Source organism: Erpetoichthys calabaricus, chromosome 14 (assembly GCF_900747795.2).
Source record: "Erpetoichthys calabaricus chromosome 14, fErpCal1.3, whole genome shotgun sequence".
Taxonomy (NCBI): domain Eukaryota; kingdom Metazoa; phylum Chordata; class Cladistia; order Polypteriformes; family Polypteridae; genus Erpetoichthys; species Erpetoichthys calabaricus.
In genome coordinates this window covers 76,612,310-76,627,981 of record NC_041407.2, presented here as the reverse complement: position 1 = coordinate 76,627,981, position 15,672 = coordinate 76,612,310, and positions in this window count along the sequence as shown.

The window sequence follows — 15,672 nt, the reverse complement described above, 5'->3', positions numbered from 1 at the left end:
AATTGTTTAAGAAGTAGCCTGTAGCTGGAATATAAAGCCACTTCTGCACCAATGAGCTTTAAGTCAGGAGGTTATAGATATTTATAATATGTTTAGAGAGATGGATGGATGGATGGATGGATGGATGGATGGATGGATGGATGGAGAGCAAGAGATTGTAACAAGTGGTTCCATTGCAAAGATGTTCCAAGAGTGGAAGAGGCAGAAAAAGGACAAGGAACAAGGGAAGATGCCAGTGGGGGCTAAAGATGGAGAAAGAACAATCAGGCACTTTGTGAGCTGTGCTGCATGCTAGTGTGAGCAAAGAGCCATGTGAATGTAGAGGGTGCCCTGCAATTACTTACTCTGAGACCACTAGAAGGAAGGAAGGCTACATAGTTACTGAATTTCTCCAGCACCAAAAGGTGTAAGCAGAGGAGCAGGACTGTTTGCAACCTGCTAGTCGTTAGAAAATGTGTGCTGCTCTAAAGTGCTTCAGAGTTCCTGTGGGTCCTGAGGTTTGATTATAGCAGAGGAGCTCTAGGGGGCACTCTAACCTGGCAGTCATGGGATCTTGAAGGACAATCATTGCCTCTGACATTTAACTTTAGTCTGGTTAATTTGAAGACTGTTTTCTGTTATAGACTCATTGAGCCTGGAATCCAAAGGGAAGTCAAGGCGCATATCCATCTCATAGGGAGGATGTGTGGCCATAGAGAAAGAGTAAAATGGGAGTGAAAGAGAGCTGACAGGCAGAATGATATTGGGAAGACATATAAGGCACCAGCTCTTACAGAAAGAAAGGAACTGACACATTATACAGCCAAGCCTTGTGGAGCAGTGATTCCTGTGTTTGGTCATTTTTCTAGTTTTGTTCTTCCCTTTGATCATCCATCCCTTTGGTAGATTAAGCAAAAAAGGAAAAAGAAAACTATGTTTTAAAACATAGTTCTTGGTTTATTCTGTTCACAGTACCATTATCTATTTTGAAGTATTTCCTCCAGGAAAGGTGCGTATTTCCACAATGACAAATGAGCATGTCAACAACGACATTCTTATGTAATGACCTTGTTAGTTTTTACATCAGAACCTGATTAAGTATTACAGGGAGATTTTAAATTGATGGCTGAGACCGTGTTTTCCACTCTCAAATACAAGCTATTAGCTGATTGATGCTCTAATTGAACAGCCATGCAGTCACAGTGCATAAAGCTACTGTGAAGTCCAGTTGTTACTCTTTTATTGACCACAGGCTGAATTAGAAGCAGAAAAAGCAGTTGTTGTACAATCCAATCAGTGAAGACAGCACTCATATTAGGCTACTTCTATGAAGACTGCCTTTGAAAGATGAGCTGGTGATCACTTGAAAGACACTGAGCAAAGAGACAGATAAAAAGACAAACAAAGAGAGTGGCCTGAAGAAAACTTGCAGCTTTCAATGCCTCGCATTGTTGAGTGATTTTGTTTCAGTGAATAAGCTGGTAGTATCTTCAGTTCTTTTAGCACTGTCTTCTACTTTCCATTGAATTTATTTTTATTGGCTGTCCTATGCTAATCACATTTTGAAATGCTGCATATATGATTAGAAACTACCAGTCCTTCCTCGTGACATGTCCTCTCAATACTTGAAGAAGCATGTATGAATTTTTTTGGAGAAATCATTTTCTGTTTAGATCCAAAACTGTTATTTAACACTATGCCATGAAAGAACTTAAGCTGAAAACACGTAGCAATAACTTTATGTGTCAGAATGTGTGAAAATCCTTTGAATTGTATTCTCATTTTAACTGAGTATGGTTTGTCTTGCCGCAATTATTGACGTTAGCCGTTCACTAGTAGTCACATTGCGTGCCCAACCCAAGACACAAACGGCTCTCCTTGGGATAAACTCGAAGTTGCACACAAATGATATTAAGTCACAACACATTGAAAACTCACACGAAGGTCGAGTGATGTCCTCCCACCCGCTCTCTATATCCAGTGGCATGTGGAGAGCAAGGCCTCAAGTGAGAAGTTGAGCACCCCAACTGCATGTAGAGCTACATGAATCCTGCTCAGGCATGATGTTGAATTTTGAGGTTTTCTATAAATTTTTAATTTTTACAGTGTGGTTATAAATTTAAAGAAGTATGATAATATGAAATCCCTGAGATCTTTTTCAAAGACCTGTGTATATGGTCACTTTTATGTAATTAATCAATAACTATTACTAAATGTATTGACTTTTGAGTGCCTTTACATTTATTGCTTGGCAGATACTTTTATCTAAAGCGACTGACAAAAGAGGTAAACATAATTGAGCAACATTAGGCTAAGGCCAGTTTGTTCAGCAAGTGTAGTAGGATAGATCACAAAAGGTGATTGCTACATACCTAATAAATCTACAAACATAGATTAACAATCAATAAAACTTAATGTAACATCAAATCAACCAACAGCATGAAAGAATAGAGAGCAAAGTTTTTGTTTTTTTTTTCTCAATGAATTAGGCATTTACAGAACAGATGGGTTTTCATTTGCTTCTTAAATACCTTGAGGGAGTCACCAACTAGGAACTACACAGGAAAAGAGTCTGGATTGAGACTTGATACCACACAGACCTGAGTAGGTGAGAAGGAGTATAGGGCTTCATGAGTATATCCATTGTCACACACGTGTGCATGGGAGGCAGCTAAAATGCTCAAAAGAAGGTCATTCCCGGTCAGACCAGGGCGGGGCAGGGTGCACTAATCTTTTCTCTTATCTCTCCCCGCAGACCAAATGCAGGAAATTCCACATGGCTCCCATGATGTCACTTCTGGTTCCGCCCTAGAAGACGTCACCTGAAGACCAGCAGAAGAGCCCACCTCCTAATGAAGTAATTTCCACATCCCAAGTAGTCGCAGCCCAATGACCTCATTTCCAGTTCCGGTCCCAAGATCCCTCCTCTTTCTGTTTTTCAGATAAATATCCGCTATGTTTCGTAACCTGTTCAGTTCTGTTTTAAACTCTTGTCTGTAAAGACTGTTTCATCAAACTCTGCATCTGCAGCCACTTTCAGTTATATACGGAAAGCTGCCCCAAACCTTTTTGTTGTGTCAAGGCTTGATTATTTACCACACCATATACTCAGGTGCTGACCAAGTGACTAATCTGTAGGCAAGCCTCAGGGATCAGAACATAATGTGTGAGGTTACAGGGAGCTGATGTAGCGACCTGAAGAGAGGAGAGACAAGTGCCTGTCTTGGCTGGTTAAATATAAAATGTGCCGCTGAATTCTGGGCCATTTGCATCAGGTTGATACCACATGTGGGTACTCCTGCTAGAAGCAAGCTGCAGTAGTCCAGACGTGACAAGACCAAAGTCCGGACCAGAAGTTGTACTGCATATTTCGTCAGATAAGGTTTGATCTTGCATATGTTGTACAGCGTGAACTTGGCAGGTGTTAGCTTTAAGTTTCATATGCACTGTGAGGAGTTTGTTTTAATAATCTTTAAATACTTACACTTTCATAAAGTAAAACAGTTGCACTTACACCTGGAAATAATTGTCTAAACAGAGAGAAATTCATGCAAATCATTAGGTCTGCACGTCTGTTTCTTTCACAACCACCACTACAGAGAGGTGTGATAAGCCCACAACAGAAGAAATGAAGACAAACAAGGCCAGATCATACTGAAGTAATAATGGGTTAGGACAGTACTCCTACTACTCCCCACCAAGAAAGTTTCTGTGACTCGTTTGACCTTGTACAGATGATCTACACTGATTGTAATGTTTGGTTTTAAAAAGATCTTTTCATTGAAGATTTTAGTGATAGGAAATAAGTTATTGGGTATCCTTCTTGTTTAGTCTGAATCAGATAGGCATATGTCATGCACAAGTATTTTTAATTCCAAAACCATTGGACAAAACAAAACCTAAATTCAGATACTAAACCAGAAAATAAAGAAACAAAAAGTCAAATCAATAAAAGCCTAAATATCTTTTGCTTAGTGTTGAGGTTACATTTAAGCATATGTAATTTGAATCACAGCACTTAAATACCTAATACTTCTAAAAATATCCACTGATGTCAATAAAATGACATCACTTCTAGACATATGTGTGCTAGTGCGCATCAGGCTGATGTTCTCATGAAAAACGTCTGTGCAAAGAATAAATAGAAACAAAGCACATGTATAAATAACAAAACATCTGGCACTGTGTTTTATGACTTGCTATGTCAGATTCCAAGATGCTGCTGCCAGTCATATGGACAGTCAAGTACCTTTGAAAGTAGTTGAACTGTTGGTCATGTAAAATAAAGTGGTCAGTCCAGCTTGCTGCATGCTGGCAGTACAGAAGTAACTGGTCAGTGTTGATAATGATGGTTTTACAGAGGCTATCGTTTTCAATAGCCAAGGTCTGAGAGGCCCGAAAAAATAAAACTGCAGGAAGACTGGTGGATCATTCTTTCATCAGCACTTTCCACTGTTATTTATTTGGTGCACTACGCGGACTACTGAGTAAAGCCTCAGACCATGGTTCAACAACTCTCAGTGGTGGGACTCCATTCATGACATCTATTATGATGTTTGCCATTTACTACTCACCATCACTAACCTTATCTAGATATAGGTAGGGGTAAAGTAATCTTCACCATTTCCATCTAATGGATGAATCACATCAGATTCAAAAGTTGATACAGTGTGAACAATGCATATAACATATTTACAGAAAACAAGTGGTGACTCTTCTGATGATGGGAAAAGACCTTGCGACCCTTCATATCTTTTGCAGGCCTACCAGCTTCTATTTAGAAAAAGAACAACTTGTGGCTACCATTTTCTGGAAATACCCATCTGACCTTAGTACCCTTAAAAAGTTGTACCCCTGGACCTATCAATAACACAGGATGTGTGGGCCATTCTTGAGTAACAAGTACAGAGGGCTCAATGCCACCCAAGGTGCATTGCCAACCTGGATTCTTTGTATCTACTGTGATGTCTGCCATTTACTGCTCACAATCAGTATCTGTATCTGGATAGGTGTAAAGTAATCACCACTACTGTCTTATGGCTTAAGCACATCAGATTCAAAAGTGAGTGCAATGTGAACAATGTATACAATGACATATTTCCAGAAAACAAGTGGTGACCCTTGCGATGATAGAAGAAGACCTAGCCAACCTTCACATGGGAAATACGCTATATAAATAACAATATGTATTATTATTATATTATCATTTTTTGCTAGATTACCTGCCTCTATTTAGTAAAAGGACAACTTATGGCCACACATAGCTGCCATTTTCTGGAAATGCCCGTCTCACTTTACTAACCTTAAAAAGATCAGTTGTACCCCTGGACCAATCAAAACACAGGATGTGTGGACCATTCTTGTGTAAGAAGTACAGAGGGCTCGAAACCCTCCAAGGTGTATTGCTAACCTGGAGCCACAGCTGCTCAATGCTTGGTTAGATGTGCCACATGACACTATTTGCCACCTGTAAAACTTTTAGCCCAAATATTTAGCAACTACTAAAATCACCCACATGTAAACCAATTCTGGACCATTTGGTTTGGATTTCATTGCTACGGTTTTCCATTTGTTTCTTACTTATATGTCACTTCTTCTCTGTTTCAGACTTCATCTTAATTGTTATCAGGGTATATGGGTCCAATTGAACATTTGGTTCTTTAAAGCAGCAAGCACATTCTGTAGGCACTTGAAGGTAAGATTCAAAGGTAATGATGTGCCATTTTGGCTTCATTTTCTTTCATGGTCTTTTACAGACAGCAGAATATTCTGTTACAAGAGATCATTTTCTGAAAGGACTTTAAAGTACTTGAAGGAGGTCTCCTGTAGCCTTGTATCGCAGCAACAAGATCTAAAATAACCTCCGAAGGCTAAGTGGTTGTGGTAGGGCCAGACAACGTTAAAATTTCATTAGTTCTTATCAAACTCTTACATTGCATTTACCGAGCCTCCAGATTATTCTTTACTAGCAAAATACCTGCGCTTTGCAGCGGCGAAGTACTGCTTTAAAATTTTTATTAAGAAGAAAAGTACAGTAAACCTTTTTAAATTGAGGAAAAATACTGTATACCAATAATTATTTGTTAAGGATCTCTTTGTATACCACATTGTCAGTTCAGCCATTCGGCTGTAATATGACCAAGCTGTGCACTGAGTTTACTCTTGAGCATGCAATGTATAGTTGGCCAATCAAATCAATGCCAACCTTTTGTAGGGTCTGCCCCTAAGACTTATTAATTGTCATTGTGAAGTAGAGCCTTCCTGGAAATTGGAGGCGTTTGAATTGAAATGGGTTTCATCGATAACTTCGCATCCAGCTTTTGAGAGTTTAAACATTCATAAACATCAAAGTGTCCACTACTCAAATCGTCACCTGTGAATCTAAGATGTTTAAGAGGCATTGGCGGTTGTCCAAAGGTGTAAAATATTTGGCCATTTCGGTACACTTGAAAGCGACAACCGAACAATTCAGTGGCAGCCATCAACTCACATGCAGAACCATAGGTGAAGGGCTTAAGCATTTCACTCTTATAGCGCTCCTGTGTAGTATAATTATCTCCTGTACCGTCATCAGTCCACACCTTGAACCTGTCCCAGTCATTCAATACATAAGACACAATGTTCCTCCGGATATCAAGAGTGAGCCTGATATGGCCGTGTAATATGTAACACAGAGAATGGAAAAGGCAGTCGCCATCTCCGGACATGGAAACCACTCGGTAAGTGACAGTTCTTTGATCGATGGTGATCACCTTGATAGACATTTTAATGGGGGTACAGTTGGAACGATAAAGGAAATGGGTACCTGAACAATGTAAACTTAGTCTAAAATACCTACACAATAACTACAATCGTAATATCGTGGCAAAGTAAGGAAGGAAATAAAGAGACCAGAGCGACGAACGGCCTTATATAGGCAGGCAGGCAACTGTGTGGGAGGGGTGGGGATGGGGGACCCAACGCCGCCTCACATGGCGACCGAGCTGCAGGCTATGGACGTATATATGTACGAAAGTAGGATTCAGTTTGCGTTGGGAACCCGCGTACCAAATTTCTTGAAGATGAGCCCATAACTAACAAAGACCGTTGGAAAGTTCAATATGGCGGCTGACAGTGGCGTCATACCACCAAAATAAGTACGTAGATTGGTTTCGGCTAGCGCAGGGAAGCCGCCTACCAAATTTCATGAAGATGGGGCCATAAATAAGAAAGTTTAACATGGCGGATGTTGTCGACCGTTATGACACGTAGAATTTCGAAATGAAACTTGCTTAAGTTTTGTAAGTAAGCTGTAAGGATGAGCCTGCTAAATTTCAGCCTTCTACCTACACGGGAAGTTGGAGAATCAGTGATGAGTGAGTCAGTGGGGGCTTTGTCTTTTATTAGTATAGATCTAGAATTTAAATTTTCACAGAATTCAAAACACTTTCAGCCTCTAGGAGTGTTTACCAGTAACAGATGTCTACCATGATTGATTCTTTACTTTGTATTACACCTCTTCCCTGTGAGAACCATTGCCAGGTGTTTCTAAATCAAGCAAGAATTTAATATAATGTAATATTTCTTAATTTATATAACAAAAATAATTCAATATAAAACAACAAAAGGGAAATACTTCATATGGGAAAATGCAGTTCATATGATGCATAAATGAGAGAAATCGACACATTAGACAAAGCAGCAAAGGCAGCATTACTACCAGAGTTTTTATTTGGCTCCTCTCCACTGTCAGCCGGCCTTACCATCCTAAAGTGCTTTAAGAAATGTAATCTGTTTAAAAATGTATCATTCTTTTTAGGTTATATTTCCATTTTTGCCTTAATGTTAATCTATCCATTTAAATTTAGGTTATATTTCCATTTTTGCCTTACTGTTAATCAATCCAGCCATCCATTGCTTAACCTACTAATTTAATAAAGGGTCACAGTAAGCTGGTGCTTATCCCAATATTGGAACCAGTACTAGAGGGGGCATTAGCTCATCAGAGGGTACACTCAGTCACTGCAAGCCCAATAAGAGTTAACCTAACGCACACATTTTTGGGATGTTGATGAATCCTGAGGAGCAGCCACTAAGCTGGTGACGAATATTAATCTCTTATACTGGTAATAGACATGCAAAGTTGATTAGCAATGCTGCCTCACAGTTCTAGAGTGATGGCTTCATGCTCTGGCTTAGTCACTGTCTCTGTATAGTTGGCATATTCTTCCTATGTCAAGTTGGATTTTCTCTGGGTCTTCTAGTTTCCTTTTACATTCTAAAGACATGCATATTAACATAAATGGCAACCGTAATTTAGAATGAAAATGGGTACTGGCATAAACTTGCCTTCTTATTGACTGATGTCCCAAGCAGCATTAATTCACACAACCTACTCATCAAAACCTTTCACTCCAGGGGTGTGAAACTCAGTCCTTGGAGTACTACATGTTTTCACTCCAGTTAATTTCTTCATTGGTTTCTTATAGGTCAATTATAACTTGTGATGGAACACATTTTTATTTTTGCCCAATTTTAGTTTTACTTGCTTGCTGAGACTGAAAACTTTTAATTGCTTATATTTTCTTAATCTGTTGCTAATTTAACAATGAGGTGCAAATAACAATGGCTTTGGAAGTTGACCAAATAACATCTCATTTGCACTTGTATGTGTTTATCATTAAACATCTGTTTCAATAACGTGGAATTTTTTGTGTGAATGTTGCATACTATCTCTTTTCTTTCACAGATTTTTCTTTAGACAATCCCTTTTTTTTTATATCCGGTAACTCTAAAGGCCTTTGTGTTACACCAACTGGTGGGAGTGTGTCCTGCCAATTACTTATCCCCCATTCAACCTTTAATTCTGCCTTGAGCCTAATATTGCTTGGAAAGACTGCAGGACCAGATAACTATGAACTGGAATAAGTGGGTTTGAGAATGTTATGCTATCCTATATCAAAACAATCTCGATAAGAATGCGAAGAACTGAGAAGTAGTCAATAGAGCAACCTGATGAGAACCTCAGAAAGACAACTCTGTAAATACGAAGAGAAGTCTGAAGGCATGCCTTCAAATTATGAAACTGGCTGGAGTGAAAATTCACTGCTACTCTGATCTTCAGAGAACTGAATTTTTGACTATCTGCTCAACTAGTTAGAAGCTGCATAGCAGACACTTGGACGCCAGTTGTATTGGCAGTTGGGGCATGTCTTATATAAGGATTGTGTATTTATCCTGTGTTTGCAGTCACTACCAACTGGAATTCCTGCTTCCTCCAAAAGTCAAAAAGATGTGTCAGGTATGCTGTTGTTAACGTATGTATGAGTGTGCGCAGCATCCAGCTCCACCTTGGTTCCTGACATGTGTCTGTTGCTGGAAAGATAGAAAAAGAAAGTTCAGAAAATTAGGTTTTCATTCTTGCAGAATGTTTACTGGCCTTAAATTTAACAGTGTGTTCAGTGTTCTGAGTTGGTTTACAAAGAAAGGGCATTGCATAAAAATAGGTTTGAATTAAACCCATTTGTAATGTAGATATGGAACAAGAAAAAAAGCTTACTAGTTAGCCTATTCAAAAATTATTTTTCCTGTTTCTTTTAAGATGCAAAAAACAAGACCAATAATTTAGGTGTTGACTCAGTATTGGGCTGGTCATGAGTCAGTATATCTGAGCATGTTCTGGTACTCACTTGTGCCCTGTCCGATCTTGGTGTGCTGCTGTGCTAGGCTCCAGCTGCCAAACAGCCCTGTAATTTAATAATCAGGTTAAAAAAACTGAGAGATGAATCATAAATTAAGTAGATGCATACTTCCCTTTTAAGCTGGAGAAAACTACAACAAATTTTCTGTAACAGTGGCACAGATACCTAATACTGTATTGTTTTCACACAGTGTTTGGATTCTTCAGAATCCAAAAAGCATTGTTTCTAATATTTATGACAAAAAATACTTTGGATTTTACCCTCTTTACAGATTTTGACAGAAGTGGGTCCAAGAAGTATTATACTGGGAAAAGGTTTTAGGTATCAGGCCGGACATTGATTAGAATTTCTTCTTCACAACTAACTGAATGGATCCTGGGTTGAGATCCTGGTCTGGTCACTTATGCAATACGTTTCTACTCCCCTCCCAAAGACCAGCATCTTAGATTGATCAGTGATGTATCAGTCGAGTGTAAGTGCTGATCGATGCCTTGAACTTACTGTCACTGGATTCCAACCTCTTACAATGGAATAACCAGGTGCAAGACACAAGGGATGCATGTTACTGGAGTTACAAGTGATGGATATTATTACATGATACAGTTTAATAAAAACAGTAAATAGTTGCTTTTTACACGGTAACGATTATCTTAAATGAAATGCTTGATTTTAATGAATGTGAGGCCAGAAGGCTAAAAGAAGTCAATGCCAAGTATTCATCACCATTTCACTCCACGCTGAATAGATATAATTAAGTAATTAGCAACATGGTCCTTGATGCCGCTGTAAATAATTCAAAATGAGATTGGAAGCCTAACTGACCTTCTCCTTTTGAACACAACATACCTGCTCACTTACAATCACGTGCTAAAGATAAAAAGAAAAAATAACTTTCCAAATCATTCTTTCAATGTGGTATATACTACGTTATATTCCCTGGGAAAAAATATGTTTTCATGTAGAAATTTTATTCTTAACACACATAATAACCTGAATAATTTTTGCACGTCTGGCATAGTTAATGTGGGAGTTGTGTTACATTCTTCTGTAAAATACGCAATGCATAATTAATGTGAGCTTCGGGGTTGCTATACAATATTGAATGTTATAATGTGCCAGTCTATTTTAAAAGAAAGTCTCAAAAGAACTTCATGCAAAGGGCTTGTCTTTACTTTAATTCTGTATAGTACGGTCTGTTAAGCACTCGGCTAATTCCCAGATTTAAGCTTCCTTCAAACATGCTGCAAGTCAAATACACATTATCTGTCTATTTTCCTTCCAGATACCCTTATCAACAACAACAACATTAATTTATATAGCAGATTTTCATACAAATAATGTAGCTCAAAGTGCTTTACAAAACAAATCAAGGTATGTGATGGTCAAGCACATTTGTTTTATGAACTTGCTTTTCCTGTAAAGGATCATGGGGAGGTACAGCCTGTTGAATCACTCCATAAGGGAAGGCCAGCTCATCACTGGAAACACCAGGAAAGAGGGCATGACTTTGGACAGTGTGAGGAAACCCACACCAACAAATGGAAAATATGACTCCCCAGTATACTCTAGCAAGAAATCAGACTTCTGCACCACAGATTAAAGGCATTTATTTTCTACTTAATACTTATGCATACTGCATTTTGCTCTTGCAAATGAAACAGAGCTGTACCATTGGTAGTCTCTTTACACTTTGCATTTACAACTTCAAAGTATTAAACAAGGCTCAAGGTTTTTGATCATATTTCCACAAGAAAATTCAAAACTTGCCTTCTCAGTTGCATCCAACAAAAGAGAGTAAAAAAAAATTTTAAATAGAGACAACACATGTCAATTCCAACATTTTTGAATTTGAAACACATTTTTTGCTACTTCTAACAGTTTGATAATACGTTTTTAAGTAAAATGATTACATGATACATATGAAAAACATTACACTTCCAGAAACTTTTATTATCTTCAATATTCCATATTAAAATAATGCATGGCACTTGAAAGAAAGAAAGAAATTTGTGGAGAGGTTTGCATGTATCTTTAAAGTGACGATCCTCCCTGATTTACTGAAGATAAGTTCTGCGTGATAAGGATGTCTGTCATCAGTCGAGATCATTTCCAGTTTTTCCAACATTGCTCTCTGACAAACTCTTCATATATTTCAGCCCCAGTGAGTTTATTTGATTATTTAGTAATCTGCCAAAGCTTTTTTTTTTAATTTTGATTTGTCACACCATTAAACCAAGCAATGAAGCTGAAAGTGATGACAAACTGGATCACACTGTAATAAATGGACAACATGAGGCCATTGTCCACATTAAATAGTCCACTTTACAGTCTACAGAGGAGAATTGAGCACTGATTGGATTTACAGTAATGTGTTCATAAGAACGACTTATGAACAATTAAAAATTACTTCATGTTTTTTGCCTGGCACCTCCTGACTCGGCAGTATGAAAAAATCTCCACATAAGATATACCATTCAACTCGTCTTGATGTCTAGTTATGTAACGGTTCCCCCTATTTTTGGCCCTCTAGCCTCAAACATCCCTCATTTTCAGGCAATTGAAGGAACATAGTTCACATAAAAAATTATACCCTTATAATAAAGAGTAAACTAATAGGTGTCTTTTACAGAAATGATCAGAAGAACTTGAAGTTGTGCATACCACATCAACTGACCACAGGGGTTCAAAGTTACTTCTTTTCACAAAACTTTGAAAACCGCCTACCTCTAAGCTGGAAAAAATTTTGCTCAGTCTCAAAGACTCAGACAGCATTTCTGTAATATATAAAACTAGCCAACCCACAGCGTAGCATACACCGCATAATTATTTATTGATGGGTGAACACTTCCTGAACGACACAGTTGTCCAAATGGAGTGGGTTTGAGGATACGACTGTAAGTGAATGAAAGGATGGAACTCTGGATAGAGCAACATACAATTGCCCATGACTGAACACTGGTTTTGGCAGATACAGGCATATTGTTTTGAAAGTTTGTCCCTGTGCCTTATTAATTGTCATTGCAAAGGCCAATCTAACAGGAAATTGTCTGCGTGTAAAAGGCAAATTTGAATCTGATGGGGTCAGAGATATCCGGGGAATAAGGACAGTTTGTGAGGTAGGAGCTGCGATAGCTTTACACTCCAGTACATTGCGGTGAATGCTGGTAACAGTCAGTCTAGTGCCATCACAGAGACTTCTTGCTGGCATGAGGTTTCTGAGAAGCATGACGACTGAACCTATTTTACTTTTGAGTTTATGCAGAGGCATGCCAGTGGGAGAAGACTGTTAAGAAATTCTTCGGGGAATGAAACTTGATCTGCGGGATCATCTGTGACGATGGAGTTAACGCTGGTGAAAGTTACTTCGTCGGTAGGGATAAGTTTCAATACTTGTTCATTAAGGTGTAGCGAGTCTTCGTTGGTGACGCTTAATATAGCTCGCATACTGAGTTGTTCCGGAGTCACAGTTGAGAAGTCGATGTCGCCATATAGTTGTTGAATGGGATCAGAAATAAAAGGAAAACAATGTGAAGGTAATGAACGTGGGAGGAGTGTTAGAGTTGGCAGGCAGGGCTCTGTCGTGCGTATCCCATGACGTGGGTGTAGGATTAGAGTTGGCGGGCGGGGCTCTGTCTTGCGTGCGTGCATATCCCATGGTCAGGTGACTTGGTGGATTATATATAGAAAAGCAGCCAGAACCGAAAAGAACAATGAAAAGTCAACGTGGTTCAGAGGTGCATGTGGACTGTAGCAGAGATGAAAGCGACTGAGACGGTGTTTGGTGAGGTCTTGCGTGCTGGCACATGAGCAGGCAGTGTGCATGCCTCGAGAACGAGGGTGGACACGGAAGGAGGGTTAGAGTTGGCAGGTGGGGCTCTGTCGTGCGTATCCCATGACGCGGGAGGAGGGTTAGAGTTGGCGGGCGGGGCTCTGTCATGCGTATCCCATGGTCTTAGAGTTGGTGGGCGGGGCTCTGTGAGTTGGCGGGCGTGGCTCTGTTGTGCGTATTCCATGGTCTCTGTCTTGCGTGCCATGGTCGGCTGCTTAGTAAATTGTTGGTGGGCGGGGCTCTGTGAGTTGGTGGGCGTGGCTCTGTCTTGTGTCTTGCCTGCCATGGTCGGCTGCCTTGGTGAATTATATATATAGATTATTTTACAGTTCCCTCCCTTTCAAAGATCCAAGAGAACTGTGGGAAAAGGATCTCTTACTCAGTATTTCAGAAAAGGAGTGGAAAGTAGAAATGCACAGAATTCACTTGAGCTCTATATGCGCAAAGCATAGAATTATTCAACTTAAAATTATATATCGAGCATATCTCTCTCGTTTAAAATTGTCCAAAATTTTACCAGGGCACGATCCAACCTGTGAACGCTGCAATCAAGCTCCGGTCTCACTGGGTCACATATTTTGGGCCTGCACCAAATGAACATAATTTTGGACCAAAATCTTTAAATGCGGCGGCACGGTGGGTAGCGCTGCTGCCTCGCAGTTGGGAGATCTGGGGACCTGGGTTCGATTCCCGGGTCCTCCCTGCGTGGAGTTTGCATGTTCTCCCCGTGTCTGCGTGGGTTTCCTCCGGGCGCTCCGGTTTCCTCCCACATTCCAAAGACATGCAGGTTAGGTGGATTGGCGATTCTAAATTGGCCCTAGTGTGTGCTTGGTGTGTGGGTGTGTTTGTGTGTGTCCTGCGGTGGGTTGGCACCCTGCCTGGGATTGTTTCCTGCCTTGTGCCCTGTGTTGGCTGGGATTGGCTCCAGCAGACCCCCGTGACCCTGTGTTCGGATTCAGCGGGTTGGAAAATGGATGGATGGATGGATCTTTAAATGCCTTTCAGACAGCTTGGATGTCACAATCTCTCCTAATCCACTAACAGCTGTGTTTGTTGTACTCCCAGATGGACTTAAAGTGGAAAAGGACAAACAAACTGTGATTGTCTTTACTACACTATTGGCACGTAGACTTATCTTGCTCAATTGGAATAATCCTAACCCATCTCTGTTAAGTCAGCTGGTAACTGATGTTATATACTATTTGAAACTGGAAAAAATCAAATTCACACTTAGAAGATCTGTACAAAACTTTTTCAAAACCTGGCAGGATCTAATCAATAACATTTAGAATAAGCATTTAAATTGAGAAAGCAGGTTCTCTCCCCTCTTTTACTCCATTTATCTTTATTCATTTATTATTTTATCTGTTCATTTGTCTTTACTTCCATAAAGTCTTACACTGGTAGCCTAGCTCTCTATCTCAGGGGTGGGGGTTGATTTATTTCAAACCTTTTTTTCTTTTTGTAAAACTTGAGTTATGTGTATGGAATGTTGATTTTAATAAATTCAACAAAATTTTAAAAAAAAGAAAAACTGGAGATAGTAATACAGGTAAGTGGCATGTCGTTTTAAGTTGTTTCAAGGTTGCTGATCACAAATATATTTTTGATATTTGATTCTTCACTAGTGGTCCTTGCCCTCTAACAACAACTCCCAGAAGGTTTAAAATGTCAAATTTCAAAGATAAGTGAGTGGGGTATACTTTTAAACTACAATATTTCAAGGTCAGTGATCACAAATATGATGTTATTTTTGATCCTTTACTAGGGACCTAGCCCTCTACTAACCTCTAAAAGAGGATGAAAATGACACATTTGCATTACAATTGAAAATGTTTAGACATTATATATTTAAATTGAAGCACGCCCTGCCCGGGGTTTGTTTCCTGCCTTGCGCCCTGTGTTGGCTGGGATTGGCTCCAGCAGACCCCCGTGACCATGTATTTAGGATATAACGGGTTGGATAATGGATGGATGGATATTTGACACAACTATTCTTGTTTATTGCATACTTCTACATCATTAAGTAAATTAATACATTTCTCACGAACAGTACGAATTAAGGCGGCATATTCAAATTCAGAGTTTCATATTTTTTGTATTAATAGTCCAAATATTTTTTTCTCAGGTGGTTCCTTGGTTTTTATATTCAGTCATTATTTCTACCTCCTCCTCCTCCAGAAC